The 26,550-nt window shown below is 48.6% G+C and overlaps 1 protein-coding gene across 6 annotated transcripts in view; it reads left to right on the top strand.

Moving 5' to 3' along the window:
- Positions 1-605: 605 nt before the first annotated feature.
- The window catches only part of LOC137535751 (VPS10 domain-containing receptor SorCS1-like), a 1,470,659-nt gene continuing 1,444,714 nt past the window's right edge, over positions 606-26,550 (top strand). For all 6 annotated transcript variants that reach the window (XM_068257627.1, XM_068257625.1, XM_068257626.1 and 3 more), the window contains exons 1-2: positions 606-841; positions 24,240-24,299. The gene's annotated coding sequence lies outside the window, so the exon portion shown is untranslated. The remainder of the gene's footprint in view (positions 842-24,239; positions 24,300-26,550) is intronic.

Consider the following 26,550-nt stretch of genomic DNA (forward strand, 5'->3'; position numbering starts at 1 on the left):
TTGATTGACTCTGAACTTTATTCCCATCCTTTAAATTGATATATTACTAATTGTAAAATGTTAATATGAATGAAAATAACCCAGGATAGAAAGGACCAGTGTGGTTTGAATTATAAAACAACATATTTTTCTTATGAAATCTTTATGGCATTGGCATGCGTGACTAGGGGTGTGCCAGGGGCGTGATCAGCGGTGTGCCAGGGACCTGGCTTAAGTGTCCCTCTTTCTCATATCAAAAAGTTGGGAGGTATGAGCATATCACCCCTTATGTGTGCAGTAGCACCCCCCACCCCCCCATTCCGTGTGCAGCCCCCTTCCATAAACAGCATACTACCCCTTATGTGTGCAGTAGTATCCCCCCTCCCATTCCGTGTGCAGCCCCCTTCCATAACCAACAGACCACCCCTTATGTATGCAATAACCCCCCTCCCATTCCATGTGCAGCCACCACATCTTCTGTGTGTGGCATCCAATCTGTTTGCTATTTATATTGGGAGACTGTAGTGTCTATTATTTGCCACAAGATGGAGCTCTCTTTTATAGACGATATACAAGTGACAGGAAGTGGAAAGTGACAGGAGCTGACAGGAAGTTGAGGAAAGTGAGGGGAAGTGGCTTGTGTCTTGTTTCTCCCTGCTGGGCATAAAGGTCCCTAGAGCTGAGTACTTGAGTGTCCTGCTCTTTCCCTGAGGAGTTTGTTTAGTGATGAAACCAGGACTGAGGCCTAGGCAAAACAGCCTCTAGCCAGATTCCTGAGGGTGATGCATGCTGCTGGACCTGCTGCCTAGATGTCAGCTGCTCATAAAGCTACTGTGACTGACAGAATTGTATCAGGAGAGTGGTAAGAGACCATGTTATTGCAGTATTGGGTCATAGCTTAAAAGAAATGTAAAGCTAAAACAGAAAAAAAACAGTTTAAAGGGAACCTGAAGCTAGGAAAATGATTTAAAAGAAAAACACAATGTAGCTGCAAATCAACATTACATGCTAACTTCACCGTCAGTTCCTCTCAGAAGCTCACCATTTTCTTCTTACAGTGATCCCTTCCAGTTCTGACGATATTTTGTCAGAACTGAAATATACCAGTTGCTGTCAGTTACATATCAGCAGCTGTCAGTTACAACTGATTGTGCAAGGTAATGTCCATGTTTCCCTATGGCTCAAGTGGGTGATATTACAGTTTAACAGTGTGCTGATCAGGAAGCTGTTGAAGGTAATGGCCATTTTTAAAATGGAGGACGGAGAATTGCATTGATTACAGTGGACAAATGGGTCGCAGGAGAGGAGAAATAGATTGAGTAGTAAACTACACAGGAGGTTAAGTATGACCTGTGTATGGTTATTTTGACGTTTTATTTTCAGTTCAGGTTCTCTTTAACCTCCTTAGCGGTAACCCCATGCTGGACACGGGGTAAGCCGCTGCAGAGGATTTCTCAGGCCCTACTGGGCCGATTTGCATAATTTTTTTTTTCAAACACGCAGCTAGCACTTTGCTAGCTGCGTGTTTGGCTAGATCGCCGCCGATCCGCCGCTATCCGCCGCGATACAGGCCCCCCCCCCGCATACCTCTTGCGCAGCCTGGCCAATTGCCGCCAGGCTGCGCTATGGGGTGGATCAGGACTCCCTGTGATGTCACGGCTTCGATGACGTCACTTCGTCGCCATGGTGACGAGGGAAGCCCTCAAGGAAATCCCGTTGAGAACGGGATTTCCGGATGGGCATACGCGCCGGCGGCGATCGAACGGTAGGGGGGGACGCCGCAGGGAGGGGGGAAGCATGTAGCTAGCGCTAGGCTAGCTACATGCTAAAAAAAAAAAAAAAAAAAAAAAAAGTTAAAAAAACCCTCCCGGGAGGGAGGTTAACTTACTAGGGGATTTCTGCAGCGCCTTGCAGTTATCCTGTGCCTGTGCCATCCTTCCGAGACCCTCTGGCCAGCAGGAGCAACTCTCTGTAAGCTGGCCGACCATGCGCCTTCTCGTTGCGTCCCTCCCTGTGCATGGTGGGGTTCTGCGCATGTGCAGTTTGGGAAAATCGCCACTGTGCATGTGCAGATTGCTCACGGAAACGGGCGCGATTAGGGTGCACATGGCTTGGGGACGCATATATGCAGTGGCCTCTGACTGGCCACGATTGGCCAGCTTTCGAAGGGGTCACTGCTGCTGGCCACAGGGTCTCTGGAAGGATGGCACATGATGACTGCGGGGGGCAAACAATAATCCCCAGGTAAGGTGTTTTGTTTTTTTTTGTTTTTGTTTTTTTTAGGCTTTAGTAACTCTTTTAAAGGACTGTGTTCAAATGCTCCTTTATCCTTGGAACTGACTGCAACCGTGTAGGGTCTGGACCTTGTTTTTTTCATGATTCTGCCATGATTTGAGGGTGTAGGGCAGGCTTTCTCAACCAGGGTTCCTTGAGGACTCTGCAGGGGTTCCTTGGCATTTTACCCCATCGTGGGGGAAGTATAATAGAGCACACTATAATAGGTGGTACTGTAACAAGAAGCACTAAATTGGGGGGTCAGGAGACAGTATAATGAGTGGCAGTGTAATAGGAGATAGTGAAATTAGCAGCCTAACCTACTTAAACACCATGCCTCCTGAAAAATGCAGGGGTTCCTCGAGACCAAAAAAATTGTTTGCAGGGGTTCCTTGAGATCCAAAAGTTATTTACAGGGTTCCTCCAAGGTAAAAAGGTTGAGAAAGGCTGGTGTAGGGTGTGACTGTGGTACGTTTGCAATTTCCAATGGGAGGAAAAAAACATTTTATTTTATTTTTTACAAAAACGCATGAAAATTGCAGGGCTGTGGAGTCTGAGTTGGAGTCGGAGAGTCGGGGCAATTTTGGGCACCCGGAGTCGTGGTTTCAGAAACTGAGGAGTCAGGAGTCGGAGTCGCATGATTTTTGTACAAAATTCACAGCCCTGTTAAGTATTAGACTAAGGAGTCGGAGTCGGAGTCTGAGCAATTTTGGGCACCCGGAGTCGGAGTCATGGTTTCAGAAACTGAGGAGTCGGAGTTGGAGTCGTAAGATTTTTGTACCGACTCCACAGCCCTGGAAAATTGCATACCATTGCGTTTCCATTAACTTTCATTATGTGCGTTTTTGATGCATTTTTGAAAACGCACACATATAAAACGCATATGCGTTTTTTATATGCGTGTTTTCCTGCGGCCCATAGACTTCCATTAGTGGCAAAAACACAGTGTTTTCCGCAACGCTAGCGTTTCTGCTAAGTGTGCACCCAGCCTCAAGCAAACCTGTAAATTGGGCAAAGGAAAAGTCAGATACTGGCCATGGAAGAAGAAAGCCTCTGGATCGGAGCGGGAAAAAGTTGACTCCATTTGGCTCCGTGCTATTGGGTAGACGCGAGGCACTTGTGCAGTGCGACCATTCCTCGTTGACAAGACCTTGTCGAGGAGGTTTGGGAGGGGGGGGGGGGGGATGTCCTGGTATTGAGCCTGGGGTTAAGGAATTTTTTTTCCCTCACAGTGACACCCATGCTAACCAAGAAATAAAAATTATTAGTGACCATATGCACATGACCCTGTCGGCGCACTGCCAGATGCCAGTCATAAGTTTGTCATTTGTTTGCTTTGCGGCCGGATGCTTCGGGAGCATGGCATCTCACCACAAAAATCAAGCGTAAAACTGGCCTCAATATGTCAGCTAGAGATGGGCCAAACGGTTCGCCGGCGAACGGTTCCAGGCGAACTTCGGGTGGTTCGCTGGCGAAGGCGAACTTTCCAGAAAGTTCGATTCGCCCCATAATGCTCTATGAGGGTCAACTTTGATCATCTGCATCACAGTCAGCAGGCGCATTGTAGCCAATACGGCTATACTAAGCCCTGGAGTCCCACCCCCCCCTTATATAAGGCAGGCTCCGGCGGCCATTAGCCTCACTCGTGTGCCTGCTAGAGACAGACTAGGGACAGCTGCTGCAGACTTGTTCTCCTAGGGACAGATTAGTCAGGCTCTTGCCTTCTTAGCTTGCTCCTAGCTGAATCTTATTGCTATAATAGCGCCCCAGAACAGCTCTTTTCAGAGCTCATCCTGCTCGTGTGATCAATTTTTTTTTTCCTGTGTTTGAAACTGACACTTGTGGTGTTTAGACAGCATTGCTAATTCATACTGTGTGTCCCACTGCCAGCAGCAGCAGCACATACAGTGACTACTACCTGTGTGTGTGAGACACTTGTGTTGCTTAGACAGCATTGCTAATTCATAATGTGTGTGTCCCACTGCCAGCAGCAGCAGCACATTCAGTGACTACTACCTGTGTGTGTGAGACACTTGTGTTGCTTAGACAGCATTGCTAATTCATAATGTGTGTGTCCCACTGCCAGCAGCCCACCAGCATTCAGCAGCACATTCAGTGACTACCTGTGTGTGTGACAGGGAGCTGCACATTGTACTACCCACCCAGTACTGCATTTACCTACTACTAGTACCTGTTGTGTTTAGTTAACCCACCTCATCACTGCATACACCTACGTTTGTGTTGAGTGAACCCACCTCGCTGCACATAACTACCTTTTGTGTTGAGTGAACTCGCCTCACTGCATATCTACCTTTTCTGTTGAGTGAACTCACCTCAATGCATCTTTGTGTTGAGTGAACTCAGCTGACTGCATCTAACTACCTGTTGTGTTCAGTGAACTCACCTCACTGCATATATAACTACCTTTGGGTTGGGTGAACTCACCTCACTGCACATAGCTACCTTTTGTGTTCAGTGAACTCACCTCACTGCATATATAACTACCTTTGGGTTGAGTAAACTCACCTCACTGCATATAGCTACCTTTTTGTGTTCAGTGAACTCACCTCACTGCATATATAACTACCTTTGGGTTGAGTAAACTCACCTCATCCTCTTCGCTGTCAACCTCCTCCTCCTCCTTGGCTGAGTGTCAGTTGAACTCTAGCGGTGCTTCCATCTCCTCTTCCTCTCCAGCTACACAGCCCCATCTCCCCAGAGCCTACGCTGCATGCCAGGTACGACGGTGTCACGCAATTCTAGACATGTCTTGCCTCAAAGCGGAGAGTCACACTGGAGCAGCTCTCCTGGCTGCTCTTAACAGGTGCAGCAATGGCTGACCCCGCACAAGCTGGAGATCGGCAACGTGGTGTGTGACAACGGCAGCAATCTCCTTTCCGCTTTGAATTTAGGAAAGCTGACACATGTACCCTGCATGGCACATGTGCTGAATCTGGTCGTGCAAAGATTTGTCTCAAAGTACCCAGGCTTAGAGGACGTCCTGAAGCAGACCAGGAAGTTGTGTGGGCATTTCAGGCGGTCTTATACGGCCATGGCACGCTTTGCGGACATTCAGCGGAAAAACAACTTGCCGGTGAGACGCTTGATATGCGATAGTCCAACTTGCTGGAATTCCACCCTGCTCATGCTCTCTCGCCTGCTAGACCAGGAGAAAGCTTTCACCCAGTACCTGTACAACTACAGTAGAAGGACACAATCTGGGAAGATGGGGATGTTGTGGCCCAACAGCTAGACATTGATGCAAAATGCATGCAGGACCATGCGGCCGGTTGAGGAGGTGACCAACCTGGTGAGTCGCGCTGAAGGCACCATCAGCGACTTGATCCCCCTACGCTTACTTCCTGGAGCGTGCCGTGCGTAGAGTGGTGGATGAAGCTGTGGAGGAGCGAGAACATCCGAACCACATGTTTCCTTGACACCTGCGGCACCACAAAGGGTGGAGGAGGAGGAAGAAGTGTGGGGAAGGAGAGGAGTCAGACTCGGATGACGATTATGAGGAAGGTGTTTCTGTGGAGGAGGAAGAGGCGGCGTCGGCAGAAGAACAACCTCAGCAGCCATCACAGGGGGCTTCTGCTGCTCCACGTTCCCGTGGTATTGTTCGTGGCTGGGGGGAGGAAGAGGAGTGGCGTGACGTCACTGTGGAAGAGCAAGAGGAGATGGAGAATACGTCTGGATCAGACTTTGTGCAGATGGCCTCTTTCATGTTGTCCAGCCTGTTGAGGGACCCCCGTATCAAAAAACTCAAGGTGAATGACCTGTACTGGGTGGCCACGCTACTAGACCCTTGGTTCAGGCACAAAGTGGCAGACCTGTTACCAACTCAACACAAGGTGGAAAGCATAGTCCCCAACCGTCCCGTTTTCGTCGGGATTCTCCCGATTTTGGGGGGCTATCCCGGTTAAGAGGAGAGAGAGCAGCGCAGTGGAGGGAAAGCGGTGGGCAGCGGCGGAGAAGGGGGCCATCTCCCCCCTTCTCTCACCTTGGGTGCTCTCTCCGTCCCTCGCTCTCTCCTCCGATGTGTGTGTGGCTGACTGGCGGTGGCGCTTGGCAGCGGGCGGGACTTACCTTCCGTGTCGCTCCAAGCGCCGGCCGGAAGTGCCGCTGCTCTGGTCTGGATCAGGCCAGAGTAGTGCTAAATCATCCCGCGCCGGCGACAAGACCAGACGGAGGACACGGAAGGTAAGTTCCGCCCCTCTGCCAGCCACCGCACTTCATTCCGGAGGGGACAGCGAGGGAGGGAGAGCACCTTAAGGTGAGAGAAGGGGCCCCCCCTTCTCCACCGCTGCCCACCGCTCTCCCTCTTCTCTGCTCCCCTCCTGGGGGGGGGGGCACCTGGCTAACTATTCTGGGGACATATACACCCTGGCTACATATACTGGGGACATATACACCCTGGCTTCATATACTGGGCAAATATACACCCTGGCTACATATACTGGGGACATATACACCCTGGCTACATATACTGGGGACATATACACCCTGGCTACATATACTGGGCACATATACACCTGGCTACATATACTGGGGACATATACACCTGGCTACCTATACTGGGGATATATACACCTGGCTACCTATACTGGGCACATATACACCCTGGCTACATATACTGGGGACATATACCCCTGGCTACATATACTGGGGACATATACCCCTGGCTACATATACTGGGGACATATACACCTGGCTACATATACTGGGGATATATACACCTGGCTACATATACTGGGGATATATACACCTGGCTACATATACTGGGGATATATACACCTGGCTACATATACTGGGGATATATACACCTGGCTACATATACTGGGGATATATACACCCTGGCTACATATACTGGGGACATATACACCCTGGCTACATATACTGGGGACATATACACCCTGGCTACATATACTGGGGACATATACACCTGGCTACCTATACTGGGGATATATACACCTGGCTACATATACTGGGCACATATACACCCTGGCTACATATACTGGGGACATATACCCCTGGCTACATATACTGGGGACATATACACCTGGCTACATATACTGGGGATATATACACCTGGCTACATATACTGGGGATATATACACCTGGCTACATATACTGGGGATATATACACCTGGCTACATATACTGGGGACATATACACCCTGGCTACATATACTGGGGACATATACACCCTGGCTACATATACTGGGGACATATACACCCTGGCTACATATACTGGGCACATATACCCCTGGCTACATATACTGGGGACATATACACCCTGGCTACATATACTGGGGACATATACCCCTGGCTACATATAGTGGGGACATATACACCCTGGCTACATATACTGGGCACATATACACCTGGCTACATATACTGGGGACATATACACCTGGCTACCTATACTGGGGATATATACACCTGGCTACATATACTGGGGACATATACCCCTGGCTACATATACTGGGGACATATACCCCTGGCTACATATACTGGGGACATATACCCCTGGCTACATATACTGGGGACATATACACCTGGCTACATATACTGGGAATATATACACCTGGCTACATATACTGGGGATATATACACCTGGCTACATATACTGGGGATATATACACCTGGCTACATATACTGGGGATATATACACCTGGCTACATATACTGGGGATATATACACCTGGCTACATATACTGGGGACATATACACCCTGGCTACATATACTGGGGACATATACACCCTGGCTACATATACTGGGGACATATACACCCTGGCTACATATACTGGGGACATATACACCCTGGCTACATATACTGGGGACATATACACCCTGGCTACATATACTGGGGACATATACCTCTGGGCACATATATCCCTGGCTACATATACTGGGGACAACTGGCTGTCATTATGTGCATTTACTGGTGAAAAGCTGTTTCTTATTATGTGCATTTACTGGTGAAAAGCTTTCTCTTATGTGCATTTAGTGGTGAAAAGCTGTCTCTCATGTGCATTTACTGGGGAAACACTGTCTCTCATTATGTGCATTTACTTCATATTTTTTTTATGTAACTACATTAGCTGGTACTACATTACAGTTAGCCCCACCCACGGGCAGGGTATATGAGGGATATATTTTATTAAAAAATATAAGGGCATCAATGTTAAAAAAAGAAAAAAAAAAATCTTCAAAAAAATTTATAGTAGGCGTGACTTGGGGGTGTGTTGGGGTGTGGTTAGGGGTGTGGCCTGTGTCCCGATTTCTAATTTTAAAAATGTTGGGAGGTATGCGGAAAGGATGCAGCACTTGCAGAACAAGCTGTCAATGATGCTTTACAATGCATTTAAGGGTGATGTGACAGTACAACGCAATAAAGGTACCACTGGCAGTAATCCTCCTCCTCCTCACCAGTCCACACAGGCAAGGACAGGACGCTCCAGCGATCTCGGGGTGATGTCGGACGTGCGGACATTCTTTAGTCCAACGCCTCGCAGTAGCCCTTCGGGATCCACCCTCCACCAACGCCTGGACCGGCAGGTAGCCGACTACCTGGCCTTAAGTGTGGATGTACACACTGCGAGCAGCGAGGATGAACCCTTGCTCTACTGGTTGCGCATGCTTGACCTGTGGCCAGAGCTGTCCCAATTTGCCATACAACTTCTCTCTTGCCCTGCCACAAGCGTCCTGTCAGAAAGGACCTTCAGTGCAGCTGGAGGCATTGTCACTGAGAAGAGAAGTCGCCTAAGTCATGACAGTGTTCAGTACCTGACCTTTATCAAAATGAATGAGGCATGGATCCCTGAGGGCTATTGCTAGCAGTGGCCGTTATACTAATTTTTCTGGGGCGTGCACATGCCTGCCTAATTTTTTTTCTGGCTGAACTGCAGGCGGCTGCAACAAAAAAACAAAAGGCATGTACATGTGCCCATCCCCCTTCGTGATCATTACCTTGCCAAGCAATTGAAAAATACAACCATCTACAGTGTCAAACAATTGAAAAAAAATGGCAAAAACTTGCCCTCCGTAAAACATTCTTGGCAAATGCTTTCGATTTGGTTTGTCTTCCGCTGGGTCAAGGGTCCATCTGATCACAGATGCCTGGTCTGCAAAGCACGGTCAGGGCAGCTACAGCATGGGTCTCAGCATGCTCCCACTTCGGGCCGGAATCCAACCTTCATTCCCCGCCCATTACTCGTGGTGACAATGGCAGACTTGCCCTCCATAACGGATTCCCGTTAAAGGATTTAAAGTTGATTCATTACAATTAGGGCCTCAAAAGTCCTCCTCCTAAGTCCTGTATTGTTGTTTTTGGTCACTACCTCGGGGCGGGCGTGTATGCCTGCCTGCAGCCCTCCTTGTCAGTGTAGTGGTAGCTGTTGCTCAGGCTCCACACCGGATTCCATCCCTCATTCCCCGGCCATTACCCGGGGTCACAAATGGCAGACTTGCCCGCCTCCATATGATTCTCGTGAAAGGAATGTGGTGTCATCTTTGCCTGCCATAACTGGTTCTCGTTAAAGGATTTTAAGTACATTCATTCAAATACACAGCAGGGCCTTCGAAAGTCCTCCTCCTGTATTGTTGTTTTTGGTCAAGAATGGGGCCGGGAACTGTAGCGCAGAGTAATGTGCAGGGCCCCCACATGATAGGGCAGCTGACCGGGAGGTATGGGGTTAATAGCTAGACGGGGAGGAGTTCAGGTTCCCGGGCTTTGGGAATGATCTAAGGGGGGCGGGGGGTAGTCTATAAAAGAGGGGGGCGGAGTTCTGGCCTCTCAGCAAGTGTAAGGGAAAGCTGCCTTGAGACTGCCACAGCTCACCTCGCTTGCTTTTCCGACATGGAGGGATTGGATGACTTGCTGGCCCGGGTCAGGGAGGAGGCGACGACCAGGGGTCCGACCTGGGTGCAGGTCCAACTGGCAGCCATGGCCCCCAGCACTTCAGGCCAGCCGGCCGGGGCCAAGAGGAAGTCCAGGCCGCCCGAGCGGCTCAGCCCGGAGCACCGCCCGACACAGAGACGCAGCGGGAGCCCCTGAGGGGACCCTCCGGCACCCCCCGCCAAGCGCACATCTGCGGCTGAGAGCGGGGCTGCCGGGACTAATCCGACTCCAAGGCGGAACTCCTCCGGCGGTGGGCAATCCGCATCTGAGGCCTCCGCACCGCCGGCGCCATCTTCCGGATCCTCCGCGGCCCTTGGTACCCGCTCTGCACAGCGGGCCAAGCAGGCCCAGCGCACAGACATCCGGGCAACGGGTGCCGCCCCCTCCCCGGGCGCGGCGGCGGCGCAGCCGCTTCGCAAGGGGGCTGGGAGCGCCTTAAAGAACAAGCGAAAGGGGGGGTCGGCCGGGCCCTCCAGAAGACAGGGGAAGAAGAATGCTTCCAGGAGTGGCAGAGGTTCCAGCCAGCAGGATGCAGCCCCCAGCACCAGACAGCCCACTCCCAGCCCTGAACATGGGTCGCAGTCTGAGGATGAGTCGGTGGTCGCAGAGGAGATGTCGTTGTCAACTGGATCAGGACAGACGGCTGTACAGGACGCCGGTCCAGTGCAGCCAGGTGAGGCCAATCCCCTTATTGCTATTGCCAGTTGGTTGTTGGGGGCGGTTGGGGGGTTTCAAGGGGCAGGGGGTTCTGGGGCGTTGGGAGCCTTGCCACCAGTAACACCCCCAGGTTTAGCACGTTTTGCAGGGGACTCCGGTGGGGGCAGTGGGGTGGTTGCGCCTGCGCTTCATCCATCGCCTACCGCGGTATGGTCCCCCCTACCCCAGTCTGTAGCGGCCGCTAGCGGATCAGCGCATACTTCAGCTGCCCCATTGCAGGTTTTGGTGTCCTCTCCGGTCGCCGAGGCCAGCAGCACATCAGGGGTATTTCTCGCTGGGCAGGCAGGTCTGGTGGCTCCGATGGGAGTTCCAGCAGGGGTTCCAGTGGTTTCAGGGGATCCTGGGTTGGTGCGGATGGCGGATGCCGCTCATGCGGAAATGTATGTGTGTTTCAGGGGGAGGTTAGGGTCGCATTTGAAGTTGGAGGTAAAAGAGCGCATATGGAGGGGTGAGTATGTGGAGATTTTCTCACTACTACCACTAGAGAAGTTCAACTTAGACAAGGGGAAGCCGGACGAAAAAAAGAGGGAGGAGGAACGTCGTTATCAGCTGATACCTCGGACCTTCCAGAATTGGTTCCAAGCGTTCGCAATTCTGGTCGCAATTCTGGCAAGTGTCATTGGAGAGAGGCAACCGGAGAATTGCTCGGCGTTGTTCGGGTATATGGATTCTATCGGCGAAGCTCAAAGGTCGTACGGCGGCAACGCATGGCTGCGATACGACGAGCTCTTCAGGCAAAGTATGGCAGTGAGGCCCGCAGTACGATGGGATCACCAGGACATCCACTCTTGGATGCGCCTCATGATCCCGACAAGGGGAACGCAGTCCTTTCTCGGTCAGGGCAGTGGCGCAACACCAGCCGGGCCGCGAACCGAGAGAGGAAAAGGGGTTTGCTGGCAGTTTAATGAAGGATCCTGCCGTTTTGGACACTCATGTCGCTTCAGGCATGAGTGTTCAGGCTGCGGGGGATCACACGCCGCGTCCAGATGTTTTAAAAAGAAAGTCCTCTGACTTTGCTTCAAAAAGGGACGACGCCAGTGAAGCTGCACGAGATGGAACTGTTCCTAAATAGATATCCGAAATCGGAGCAGGCGGAATTTTTACGTAGGGGTTTTTCCGTTGGTTTCGTTATCCCGAGTTGTTGCCAGCCTGTAGTCCAGTTAGGAACTTGAGATCTGCTATTGAGCTTCCCGAGGTAGTTACCCGCAAGATAGAGAAAGAGGTGGCGGCAGGCCGCCTAGCGGGCCCCTTTTTAGACCGTCCCCTGGACGACCTAGTGGTTTCCCCGTTGGGAGTTGTGCCAAAGAAGGAGCCTGGGTCTTTTCGCATGATACACCACCTGTCATTCCCTCGTGGTCTATCGGTGAATGATGGGATCCCGGACACAGAAGTGTCCGTGGTCTATACGTCATTCGACGTGGCAGTAAGGTGGGCTAGACGGTTAGGCCCTGGGTCCTTGTTAGCCAAAACAGACATTGAGGCAGCTTTTAGGTTGTTACCAGTTCCCCCGGAAAGCTACCGCTTGATCGGATGCTTTTGGAAGGGTGAGTATTTTGTGGATAAATGTCTCCCCATGGGTTGCTCCATCTCATGCGCATATTTTGAGAAGTTCAGTGGGTTCCTGGAATGGGTGGTGAGAGACATGTCAGAGGTTCAGTCGATCATCCACTACCTTGATGACTTCCTCTTTTTGGGGCCGGCGGGTTCCCCCGATTGCGCGTATTCCCTGGCCACTATGCGGCATGTCTGTGGTCGTTTCGGGATCCCTCTCGCGGAGGACAAAACAGAGGGACCAACGACCTCCCTAAATTTTTTAGGTATCACCATTGACACCTTATTAATGGAATGTCGTTTGCCTCACGACAAGGTGACTGACTTGAGGAACACGATCGCGGCTGCAATCTTGTGCAAAAAAATGACGCTGAGAGAAGTACAATCCTTGTTAGGCAAATTGAATTTCGCCTGCAGAATATTGCCCATGGGGCAGATATTCTGCAGGCGGTTATCCTTGGCAACAGCAGGAAAGAGTGCGCCTAGTGTTGAGCCGAAATTTTCGAAATTTCGCATTACTATAATTACGCATGCGAAATTTGCTATTACGATGCGAAATTTTTGGTAGCGTAATTGCCATTAAAATCGTAATTGAAAATACCGTAAGCGTAATTTTTAACACGTAATTTCGCGTTTCGTTCATAACGTAATTTCGCGTTAAACCATAACGTAATTTCGCATTTCTTCGTAATTTCGTGAATTTCGTAATTACTGGTTAGCAGGGTTGCTCGCGAATTTTCGCCAAAGGCATTTCATCTGCATGGCGAATTTTGATGCGAAATATCACTACATGGCGAATTTTATATGCGAAATAGCATTCCGTCACGCGAAAATTAACGCTTACAGTAATATGAACTATCGCGAAATTATGTTATGTAACTACGCTTACAAACGGTTGCATGCAAGGCAAACGTAATTTCGCGATACCCACTGTAATGCGAAAATTAAGCGAAATTACGCTTACGCGGAATTTTGCGAAATCCTTCTTCATTACGATTATGTACTTACGGGCATAATCGTAATTACACTAATTACGCGAAATTTCGCGAAATCGTAATTAAGTCATTACGCTCATCTCTAAGTGCGCCGCATCACCGCATTCGGTTGAATGCGGAACTGCGGGCGGACCTGCGAGTATGGTCTGTTTTTCTGGGCAGTTTCAACGGGAGATCTCTGTGGTTACAGGACGTGGTGAGTAATTTCGATGTGGAACTCTTTACCGACGCCGCTGGTGCACACGGTTTCGGCGCATACCTGGCGGGTAAGTGGTGTGCTGCCCCTTGGGACCAATCGTGGGTGGAAGCGGGGTTTACATCTAACCTGGTCCTGCTGGAGTTGTTTCCCATTGTGGTAGCAATGCGGCTTTGGGGTTGTCACCTGGCCAACTAGCGCATCAAGATTAACTGCGATAACATGGGGGTGGTGGAAGCAATTAATAACTTCTCGGCGTCATCTCCCCCAGTCATATGTTTGATGCGCCAGTTGGTGTTCGAATGCTTGCGTTCAAACGTTCATATTTGTGCTGTACACATCCCCGGGGTTGAGAATGTCACGGCTGACGCGTTGTCTCGATTTCAGTGGGACAGGTTCCGGGCGGCGGCCCCAGCGGCGGAGGAAGTTGGGGTGCCCTTTCCAGTGGCGATGTGGGGAGTTCCATTCGGTCAGTATCTCACTTGATCAGCAGATCCTTATCGGAAGCATCATGGGCGGCGTACACGGCCATATGGCGCACGTGGGACGCCTTGGTGTACCAGGTGGGAGACTGTAGTTCAGACGAGGACAGGCTTTGTTTGATGTTATATTTTGTGGGAAAATGTTTCTCGGAAGGGGTGTCAGTGTCGGCCATGAATAAAAAGGTAGCAGCGCTGGCGTTCTGGTTTAAATTGCGAGGGCTGCAGGATGTAACAAAAGATTTTAAAATCAGGCAGGCATTGAAGTGTTACAGAGCGGGGTGGGTGCAAAGAGATTCCAGGCGCCCGGTGACATTTGAGTTATTAGGGAAAGTAGTAGGGGCGCTCTGCAGGGTATGCTCGTCTGAATACGAGGCTAATTTATTTAAGGCCGTATTTACATTAGCCTTTTTTGGGGCATTCAGAGTAGGTGAGCTGGTCAGCCCAAGCAAACGAATAGTGGGAGGCATCCGGGCAGCGGACGTCACGTTACAGGACGATTCGGTTTGTATTTTTCTTAGGCGTTCCAAAACAGACCGGTCGGGTAAGGGTCGGTCGATCTCCCTGTTTCGCATAGGGGGCCCTCTTTGCCCGCGGTTAGTGTCAGTCTTTCATGACTATTCGGCCCCCGGGGGCGATTGCCTTCTTTTCACACGCGGATGGCGTCCCGCTTACCACATTTCAATTTACCGCCATATTTCGGAAGTGTCTTACGCACGTAGGCGTCCACCCGACAGAATTTGCCTCCCACTCGTTCAGAATTGGGGCGGCTACTGAAGCGTCCCGGTGGGGTATGAGCGAGGAGTTCATCCAGAGGATTGGGAGATGGGAGTCAGCTCGGTTCAGGTCCTATGTTCGCCCTCATTTAGTGTAGGCTATGCCTTGTAGTTTATAGTTTAGTTTTCTTTAGTCTACTTTGTTCTTTTCAGGTGCACAGATCCTGGTCTGGATATTTGGACACTCTTATGTGAAATGGGGGGCCAAACGGGCCGACGTGAGACCGGAAGGTCGGCAGCTCGGCTTTCCTCGCGACCAGGTCTGTATCACGTGGCTGGGTTTCCCGGGGATGCTCTGGTCAAGGGTCCTACCTGAACTACACCGGTTCTCTAGGCTTGATAGAGCCCCCGATATACTTGTGCTGCACGTGGGAGGCAATGACCTGGCCTCCCGATCTACTAGGGTCATCATTAAAGACATCAAATTTGATGTTTTAAGGATCAGGTCGTCTTTTCCGACCACAATAATAGTGTGGTCGGATATGGTCACCCGCACCTCATGGAGATTGGCACGATCTGTGCAAAAAATCAACAAGGCCAGGGTTAAGCTTAATAAGGAGATTACCAAGTTTGTGATCAGGAATGGGGGTCTGGCCATTAGACACAGAGAGTTAGAGGAGGACAGCAGCTTATATTTAAGGGGGGATGGGGTGCACTTGAATGCAGTTGGGACAGATCTTTGGGCCCTAGGAATTGAAGATGGGATCCAGAGAGCCTTGAGGTTGGGGGCCTCGATGGCATAAGGGGTCATGCCAGCTCGTGGTGGAGGGGTAGGGGGTTCCGGAGGTGGGATCTATTTGACAGGGGATTTGCCGCGGGGCAAATTCCGGAGGGTTACTGATCAGCAGAGATTATCAACCAGGTGGGCATGCAGCTGTCCCCGAACCGGTGAACGCGGTGGGGGCCGGTCACAAGGCTGCATGCCAGTTACAAGCTATTGTTTAAAGAGAGGTACCTCCGGATCCCTCACCCCAGCTCTCTGGAAGATGTTATTTTAAGAGATTGTTATGTTTGGTTATATATATTGTTGGTTTTAAATAAACGGGCTGCTTTGGCCTAAATTTATCCAAATTGCCATTGTAGTCTGTGTGTTTATTATGTAGTGTTAAGAGGTTTTGGGGTGGTGTAGATTGTGGTTTATGCTAAGGAATAAGCTATACCCTATCATGCCTGCCTGCTGCCCTCCTTGGATGTGTAGTGGTAGCCGTTTCTCAGGCTCCACACCGGATTCAAACCCTCATTCCCCGGCCATTACCCGGGGTCACAAATGGCAGACTTGCCCGCCTCCATAGGATTCTCATTGTAGCAGTACTGAACAAGTACACCGCAAGTAGAAAATGTAATTTAAAAACAAAACGTAAGCTTTTTAACAATGCCATGGAAAGTTGAGAAGGAAGTCACACATTACCTGACATCACTGAGTGAGGAAGAGCAATCACGCCATGTTGCGCAGTAGTCCAGCATGGCCGTCACTACACAAACAGCTGTTTGCGGTGCGTTACACAGTGAGTTTGGTGTGTCAGTGTGAAGCAGTACTCTAATTACACTCCCTGATTGATGTATACACATGCAAGATGTTTTAAAGCACGTTAGGCCTGCAATTTAGCATTCAATGTCATTTCTGCCTTTAAAACGCTGTTTTGCGTCACATCCAGATTTTTCCCCGGGACTTTTGGCATGTATCCCACTCATCCATGTCCCCCTCCAGGTGTTAGACCCCTTGAAACCTCTTTTCCATCACTTTTGTGGCCAGCATAATTTTTTTCTATTTTTCAAAGTTCGCCTCCTTATTGAAGTCTATTGCGGTTCGCGAACTTTTCCGCGAACCGAACCTTCTGCGGAAGTTCGCGAACCTAAAATCGGAGGTTCGGCCCATCACTGTCAGCCTCCATATCCCTCTCACTTCAGGTTCCCTTTAAAGGACACCCGAGGCGAAGATAAACTAATGAAATAAACGATTGTATCTATCTCCCTCCTCCTAAAAATGACTTCTTAACAGATTCCACAGTTTTGTTTTATGTTTAAGTCTACTTTTTAAGTTTTAAATGTTTGTTTTTGCTCAATGACACATTCATCGAAGTATGCCAGAGCTAAAATCTATGAGCTATTGACCCTTTTTATCTCGTTCCTGTTCTCAAAAGCCATTTTCTGCTAGGAAAGTGTTTTATAGTTGGACTTTCTTATCAGTGAGAGTCACACTGTAGTCACTTCCTGTCAGGACTGAGTCAGCCACTTACATACCTGATATTTAACCACCCTGGCGTTCTGATAAGATCGCCAGGGAGGCTGCGGGAGGGTTTTTTTTAAATTAAAAAAAAACTATTTCATGCAGCCAACTGAAAGTTGGCTGCATGAAAGCCCACTAGAGGGCGCTCCGGAGGCGTTCTTCCGATCGCCTCCGGCGCCCAGAATAAACAAGGAAGGCCGCAATGAGCGGCCTTCCTTGTTTTGCTTACACCGTCGCCATAGCGACGAGCGGAGTGACGTCATGGACGTCAGCCGACGTCCTGACGTCAGACGCCTCCGATCCAGCCCTTAGCGCTGGCCGGAACTTTTTGTTCCGGCTGCGCAGGGCTCAGGCGGCTGGGGGGACCCTCTTTCGCCGCTGCTCGCGGCGAATCGCCGCAGAGCGGCGGCGATCGGGCAGCACACGCGGCTGGCAAAGTGCCGGCTGCGTGTGCTGCTCTTTATTTGGCGCAAATCGGCCCAGCAGGGCCTGAGCGGCAGCCTCCGGCGGTGATGGACGAGCTGAGCTCGTCCATACCGCCCAGGTGGTTAACTCTTTCAAGCAGAGAAAGGAAAAAAAAAGGAACACAGCATAGTTATTAGTGTGCTAGGCACTGTACATACCCATGTCTATCTCATCATGTCACATGTCACCTCGGGTATCCTTTAATGGGAAATGTGCACTGTTTGGCTGAGAAAAATCTGGGAAACAGTTCTAATGCTTGAAGGTATCCAGGCCAGGTTTGCAGAATCGCTCATGTTCCCCCATGACTCCCAGCCTCAGTGATTCCGGCTCTGTGCAGATATCACTGTCTCTCGTCTTCCAGGCGGCGTTCTATTCCTCTGTCTGCTTCTGCACTTCCCTTTTATCCATCATCATCGACTTAACAATGGCAAACATATCAGCAATTAACCTTATTACTTCCAGCTTGTTAACAAATGCGGCGGCTCGCTGCCGAAAATCAAACCACAGCAACAAAAGGAGGACAAAAAACCAACAACAAACAATCGTTTTGTTTTGTGGATTAATTTACTTGTTGAGATTTTGTGTTCTACAACAACACCAGGCAAGTAAAATCAATGAATGGCCCAGCGAGGAAGCGTTCATTCCATTTGTGCTGCAGTCAGCATTGCTCGTCTCCGCTAGCAAGGTGTGATGGGAATCACGTGTCCTCCTCCCGAGGTAGGATGGCAGACTCTCCACCAGGGGGAAGCCCTGCTGTGAGGCGGAATGAGGCAGCAGCCCCAGGCAGTGGGTGGCTTCACACATGGGCAGGCAGCAATTATAAACCTTGAGTGGTGTCAGCAGTGTGATCTAGTTTTTGTAGTTCATTGTCAATAGTTAAAGGGAACACGAGGTGAGAGGCATATGGAGGCTGCCATATTTATTTCCTTTTAAGTAATACCAGTTGCCTGGCAGTCCTCCTGATCTTCTGCCTCTAATACTTTTAGCCATAGACCCTGAACAAGCATGCAGATCACGTGCTCTGACTCATGTTTTACTGGATAAGCCATATGCTTGTTCCAGGGTTTTGACTCACACTACTTATGCCAGAAGATAAGTAGGGCTGCCAGGCAACTGGCATTGTTTACAAGGAAATAAATATGGCAGCCTCCATATCCCTCTCATCTCGGGTTTCCTTTAAAGAAAATCTGTAATGAAAACAACTCCCCTGGGGGGTACCCACCTCGGGTGGGGGAAGCCTCCAGATCCTATTGAGGCTTCCCCCGTCCTCCTCTGTCCCACGGTGGCGGAGAAAATCCTCCCGGAGCAGCGGCAATGTAAATATTTACCTTTTGGCTCCAGCGCAGGCGCAGTATCCGCTCTTCCCACGGAGATAGGCGAAAATAGCCGATCTCCGTCGGGCCGCTCTACTGCGCAGGCGCTAGTCAGTAGAGCGGACCCGACGGAGATCGGCTATTTTCGCCTATCTCCATCAGAAGAGCTGCAACAGCGCCCCAGCTGGAGCCTGGAAAAGTAAATATTGCATAGGCTGTCGGATTTGTTGCATGTACGTTCCGGGGCTGCAGCGAGACCGCCGTGGGACAGAAGGGAGAACGGGGGAAGCCTCGATAGGGTCCAGAGGCTTCCCCCTACTGAGGTGAGTACCCCCCAGGGGAACTTTTTTTTCAGTACAGGTTTTCTTTAATATTGCTGATATCTTTAGTTTTCATTGAGAGAAGTAGGATTGGTACTAGTACCTGCTTTTAACAGATGTTTGCAGAAGTAAAATCAGAAAGTGATGGTATTGACACTGCTGTGTGACCGCAATAGCTCATACTCTGACTTGCCTTAATGACGGTCACTATAGTCTCATATGACCCATCCATGTGGGGGATGCAAACTTTTGCCCCGAATAGGGGACCAAAATCCCAGGGAGTCACTGCTTATGTATGAATTGATATTGTGGTGTGGAATTCAGGTCCGGATTTACCATAAGGCTCTGTAGGCGTGTGCCTACGGGCACCTTATGTGGCAGAGGGGGCTCCCCTCCCTTCCCGAATGTCCCCTCTCAGCAGACCTGGAGGGCGATGTCACTTGCCAGCCGGCTCCAGTCCGGCACATAGGTAAGGGCGGAGATCTGAGGCTTACCATAATCAGTGGCTCCTGTAAAAAGGGAGAGTTGCTTGGTGGGCAGTGTGGGTATTGCAGCCTCCACCCTCTGCTTCTGCACTGGACCAGCTGCAGTGCAGATCTGTGCACTCTGGCCACACACACTGCCATTTGCCACCTGCTCTTCTCATCTTGGTGGGGATAGGCTTGAGGCAATGTAAGTTGGTGACTTAGTTGTGTGTATTCCTCAGTCTTGAGTAGCCCCACTCCTGATTGTTTTTTTTTTTTTATTATTAAAGTAGACGGGGCCTTATCCAAGATTTTGCTGGGCAGGCCCACTTTGAATGACACCGCTGCTAAGTTCATGTGCTCTTAGCTCCATATGTGAAATAACAAAATAAGGGCCAGGATTAGTGGTGTGGCCTGTGTTGAGGGGCCTAGTTTAGGGGGCAAGAATCTCTGTGCCTACAAGCGTCTGAAGTGTAAATCCGGCCCTCGTGGGATTCAATCTAAATATTTCAGGTGTACAAAAAATCCCATAAAAACAGGAGAATGCTGCCTCTTGGGTTATTTTGATTGATTAAATACAAACAAGGAGAAAAAACATTCATTAAAATACATTACAAATGTACATTAAAAATCTGGACTCACCTGGGGCTTCCTCCAGCCCATCATAGCCTGTGAGGTCCCCCGGCATCCTCTGGGTCCGTTCTGTGGTCCCGCTTGTTGCTCCGGTAATCCGGCGACTTTGGCTGAAATCGCGCAGTCGCGGCCCATGCTCACACCTGGCACGTCATTACGCTGGTTGCCGTAAGCATTCTGCGTATGCGCGGTTCAGTCCTTAGAGAACCATGTATGGGCAGGACGCCTACGGTGACCGGTGTGATTATGTGCGCAGGATTACCGCAGCCGCCAGCTGGACCACGGATGGGACAAAGGGAATGCCGGGGGCCCCGCAAGCTACGGGGGGCTGGAGGAAGACCCAGGTAAGTCCTGATTTTCAATGTATGCCTCTGCTCTGGGTCTCTTTAATGGAATTTGGCCTAGATTTGGGCTTGTCTGCAGCCTAGACTATAATAGACAAGCAGTGAACAAAGACCTCCACTTTCAGCCTAATGGATTCCTGATCTGGTGGAGTGGCACTCTAATGGTAGACATAGCCAGATTCACAGGAACATCCAAACCAGTCCTGTGGAGTCGGAGCAATTTTGGGTACCTGGAGTTGGAGTCGGTGGTTTCATAACCTGAGGAGTTGGAGTCGGGCGATTTTTGTACCAAATCCACTGCCCTGGTAAGTAGTAGACTAAAGACTCGGAGCCACTTTGGGTACCTGAAGTCGAAGTTGGAGTCGATGGTTTCCTAAACTGAGGAGTCGGAGTTGGATGATTTTTGAACCGACGCCACAGCCCTGCATCCGACGTGGGCATTAAAGTCCCGCCCCCCAAGCTGAAAGCGGGCGGCTTTGTTCACTGCAGGTTAGCACTTTGGATTTGGCAAATGCTGGTTTCAGGTGGGTGATTCAGACACTACACTTCCTCTCACTTCAGGTGGGCTTCTAAAACTTCCTCAAAGTGAACCTGAACTCCAGCAATTTTTGAAAAATAAACACATGATGTAACTGCAAATGAATATTACATACTTACCTCTCCATCAGTTCCTCACAGAAGCTCACCATTTTCTTCTTACAATGGTTCCTTCCAGTTTTGACAAGATTTTGTCAGAGCTGAAATACAATATTTCAGTTGCTGTCAGCTATATCAGTTGCTTTCAGTCATAACTGAAATGATCACTGATGTTCAAGGAAATGTCCATGTTTCCCTAGGACTCAAGTGGGTGATATTGAGTTAAACAGGGTGCTGATCAGGAAGCTGTTATGGGGTAATGGCCGTTTTCAAAATGATGAACTTAGAATTCCATTAATTACAGTAGATGAACAGGACGCAGGAGAGGAGAAAGAGATTGATGAGCAGACTACACGGGAGGTAAGTATGATGTGTGTATGTTTTATTTTGAATTTATATTTTGAGTAAAGCGTTTCTTAGGCGTGCTGAGCTCAAGGTATGGAATCTGAACTGGTTCTCTTGGGACGGCGAACGCTGACTTCTTTTACCACATATTGCCTTATATTAGAGTTTTGTAAATTCAGCATTTCATCATGCTGGTAACTGTGCATTTTTTTCCTCTTGCAATGCCTGGTAAGCACGACACATACACTACAAATGTATCGTAAACACATTCTAAATTCTTGAGAAAAAAAACTGCCCACCCCCCCCCTTAAAGGACACTCGAGGCGAATATAAACAAATGAAATAAACAATTATATCTATCTTCCTTCTCCTAAAAATGACTTTTTAAGATATTCCACAGTTTTATTTTATGTTTAAATTTACTTTTTAAGTTTTAACTGTTTTATTATTTTTGCTCAATTACAATTTCATTGAAGTATGCCAGAGCTAAAATCTATGAACTATTGCTCCTTTTTATCTCTTTCCTGCTCGAAGAAGCCATTTTCTGCTAGGAAAGTGCTTTATAGTTGGAATTTCTTATCAGTGAGGGTCACACTGTAGTCACTTCCTGCCTGAGTCAGGACTGAGTCAGCCACTTACATACCTGATATTTAACTCTTACAGGCAGAGAAAGGAAAAAAAGGAACACATCATAGTTATTTGTGTTCTCATCACTGTACATACCCATGTCTATCTCATCATGTCACTTCGGGTATCCTTTAATATCATGGCTTCCCCTTTATGTGTTTTATCAGTTATGGAGACTGGTGCATGCCCTATCTCCCCATCCTATACTATCAAACCCCTGTGTACCTGCGTCCCCTCCTGTGTGTGTGTTCGTGCTTTTGTGCTACTGCGCATGCGCGGCACTTAGAGCAGAAGGAGGCCCGGGCCAGGGGGCAGGCACTGTGCGCGCATGGATGCGCGGGCGTGGCTTTTGAGGGAGAGAGCCAATGTGGGGTGGGGGGGGCGGGGAATTGCGGCCAGAGCCTAGCGCCAGTTTTTGTGAGCTTAGGCCTAGTATATGTATGAAGTTGAAAAACCTAATTCCTTGTTTTATTTTGTTGTAATGCATATTGTGTGCATTTTTTTTTTTCATAATTTGCAAATCACAAAGCTTTGTGCGTTTTTTTTTCCACTTTTTTATGTTTTATTACCTGGATTGCTTGATTTACAAAACTGACTTCCTTTGTGATTGTCATATGCATCTTTGTTTACATTGGGTAGTAATCAGTGAATTGTCCAAACTCTACCGCCTATCCCATCATCATCAAAATGAATAAATGGGGGAGGAGCCTGGAGGGAAGGACCAGCCAGTCGTAAATTGTTAACACCTAGATGATCCGGCCTTTCTCTGTGCTGCTGCTGTCAAACTAACTCTTTGTGGCCAGCACTTTACCTATAGCTCTGCTAAATCTTACTCAGTGGGCAACAGTAATCACCTGTGTGCAAGTTAGTTGGTGAGGGGCTGAGAGAGGGAGAGGTGCTGACATGTATAAAAGTGTAGATTGACGAGTACCTGTGACAATACTAGCACAAGGATTTATCCGTACCTGAGGCTTCTTCCAGCCATCTGTAGCTCTCTTGCCTTTCAGCCCCATTATTCTGCGACTTGGCTGAGTCGTCAGCCTCGGCACATGCGCGGTCCTGGGTGCACCCCTTGTTTGAGCTGTGACCAGTAGCATTCTGTGCATGAGCAGTTTACAAAAATGAACAAACCTGTTAAAAGATAGCTACCAAGCCCATTGTAGATCAGTTCACAGTAGGGAGAGTTGTCCCAGAGTGATTGAGCACATCAGAGAGAATCATGCAAGTGATGAAACTAAGCTCAGAATTTTTTTGTATTGAAATAGTTCTTAAAAGCAAAATAGGGGGTGACCACTATAATGGATTACTTCAAAAAAAGAGTTACTGAGTTCCCTATTTTGAACCAGTGGGTCCTTTGGGGTTTAACCACTTCGCATCCAGACCTTGTTTCCCCCTTCTGGACCAGAACAGTTTTGACATTTTAGCTATGTCCCTATTTAATCAGCAATAACTCTATCCCTACTTATGACACTTAAATGAAACATATATTGTTTTTTTTTTCCAAGACGAACTAGACTATCGAAGTATGGCATTTTCCCCTCAAACAATTTTGCTTTCTATGCATCTGCATTCTATGCATTGCCGTTTATCCCAAAACTTAGATTATGTTCCTGTCACAATCTATGGTGAGGATATTTGATTCTGAAATAATGCTACTGTATGTATCTTTTTCACTATGAACTGAAAAAATAAAAGCACTTTTAATGGTGAAAATCAATAATATTGGCCCAGGGAACATATATTATTTTTCACCAATTAGTTCTGCATCAGACTTATATCTACATCCTCTTGGCTTAGATGAAGTCATAGAGGACGTAGATTTACTGTACGGTGGATAAAGTGGTTGTGAAATGAAATTACATGTCCATTTTTTCCATAGTGTGAAATTGTTTCCTTATGTTTTTAATAGTATGCATTATTTTATTGCATAATTCTCCCATCAGTATGTAATTTTTACCTGATGTTTTCCCCTTTTTTTTCCCCTTTCTCTTTGTAGTTTTATTTATCCGGATGGTCGCTCCGCCTCCTCTGCATGGTCGATCCAGATTGTATAGTGGTGAGTGAATGGGGGTATTTGCTCTATTTATGCTGTTGTGGCTACTGTAATTGTTGATATAAGGACCCCCTGCGATTGCCTAGGATTGGTATCTCCAGCTTTTGGAGTATGTATTTACATTACACCAGCTGATTCACAGCGGCTCGAGTGGATTGGTTGTGGTGCTAGTACGCTAGATTGAGCCTTCAATAGATGGACTCTCTAGCCTTAACCAATAGCAGCAATCATGCTGAGGTTTTTTTAATTTATTTTTTTTTTTTTTTTTTTTTTTTTTTATTCCATGAATGGGTTTACCGTGCCTCCTCCAATCATGTACCAGCTCTATCTTCCAGTGATGCACGGCTGGGTTCTCCATCATCCGGGTGTAATAGAACGCGGAAAAGCCGCCACGTGTACTGACAGCAAGGCAGCTGATTACGCGTCCAGCGCGGCGGTTTGCACGCAGCAGCGTGCGTCTGGTGTGGCTGGGTCTGTTAGTTCACACAGATTGAGGAATACGCGCGCGCGCGCTGAGAGGCAGAACCTTTATGACAACCGAGGAGGGATCAGCTGACCAGGTTGGTCAGCTGACCTCAGAGCGAGTGACTATTGGTTGATCACTGATGGGTGGCGCCGAAGAGCGCCGCTCTATATATAGTTACTGCTGGTCAGTCTCAGGTTGTCTGCCGTTGCGAACACTTACATGAAAGCACTCAGACCTTAGTCAGATCCTACAGTGTGTTAGAATCAGGAGGACCTGGGAATTCACACTGAGCCAGATTACTTCTGTGTATCATTGTGTTATACTTCAGACTAGTTCCAGGGTGTTGAGACCACGGACCTCACACCCAAGATTAGGGATTCTGTGTTATCATTCTGTTATACTTCAGACTAGTTCCAGGGTGTCGAGACCACGGACCTCACACCCAAGACTAGGGATACTCTGTACCATCATATTATACTCGAGACGAGTTCCAGGGTGTCGAGACCACGGACCTCACCCAAGACTAGGGATACTGTGTACCATCATATTATACTCCAGACTAGTGCCAGGGTGTTGAGACCACGGACCTTACACCCAAGACTAGGCATTGTTTTGATATCTGTTATGACCTATTGCATTTCTGATTATCCCTCTGCTTTCTGATTCGGTACCTACGCATAACTGATTATCTGTTGCCAACCCTACCTGCCTTTGGATACCGAATCAGCCTTCTGTCTCTGTACCTTGTCTGTCCGTGTGTTGCCGACCTGGCTTGCCCGACCTTGAGAGCTATCTCTCTCCATTAAGAGATAGTCTCCAGACCTGCTAGTGACATCCACCATTCAGGTGTCACTCACTCACAGGTCCTTCCTACTTTCAGCCTGGGGCTCCACCCCTTTGGAGGTCTCAGGCTGCTGGAAGGTTTTTGCACTTCCCAGAGGGCGGTATCGCCCATACTGCCAAAGACCACCTGCTCCTCGGGTGGTCCAACTCAAAGTCATTACTGTTGCACCAAACACTCACACTATACAGGTGTCCAGAGGTTAGTTATACTTGGATTATCGGTGATTCTGCAGATCATCAATAATCAGGTATATATCTGTATTCTTGGTGATACTGCAGATCACCAATAATCAGATTCTCTCTGTGTGCTGACACCGATCGTTACACCGGGTTAGTCTATAAGCTGACTGGCTGAAGTGCCAGCTGACACAGCTGAGAGATGAAATTACAGTTGTGATTAGTCACATATGAGAGAGAATTAGACCGGCTAAGCTCTCTAAATACATACAGGGTGCAATTCTCTAGGTTTTCCTTCTGTCCTGTGCAAGAGTTCAGGTCCAGAGGAACTCAAGTGAAAATAACATAATGAACAAAAGTGCTTAATTTTTATAATAATTGTGTATAAATGATTTAGTCAGTGTTTGCCCATTGTAAAATCTTTCCTCTCCCTGATTTACATTCTGACATTTATCACATGGTGACATTTTTACTGCTGGTAGGTGATGTCAGTGGAAGGAGATGCTGCTTGCTTTTTTGGCAGTTGAACCCAGCTGTAAACAGCTGTTATTTCCCACAATGCAATGAGGTTCACAGACAGGAAACTGTCAGGACCATGGTTCTGACATCACACTGTGGGAGGGGTTTCACCACAAGATCAGCCATACAGAGCCCACTGATGATCCGTTTGTGGAAAGGAACAGAATCCCCAATGGGGAAGGGGGTATCAACTACTGATTGGCATGAAGTTCAATTCTTGGTTATGGTTTCTCTTTAAAGAGACACTGA

Source organism: Hyperolius riggenbachi, chromosome 10, assembly GCF_040937935.1.
Source record: "Hyperolius riggenbachi isolate aHypRig1 chromosome 10, aHypRig1.pri, whole genome shotgun sequence".
Lineage (NCBI taxonomy): Eukaryota > Metazoa > Chordata > Amphibia > Anura > Hyperoliidae > Hyperolius > Hyperolius riggenbachi.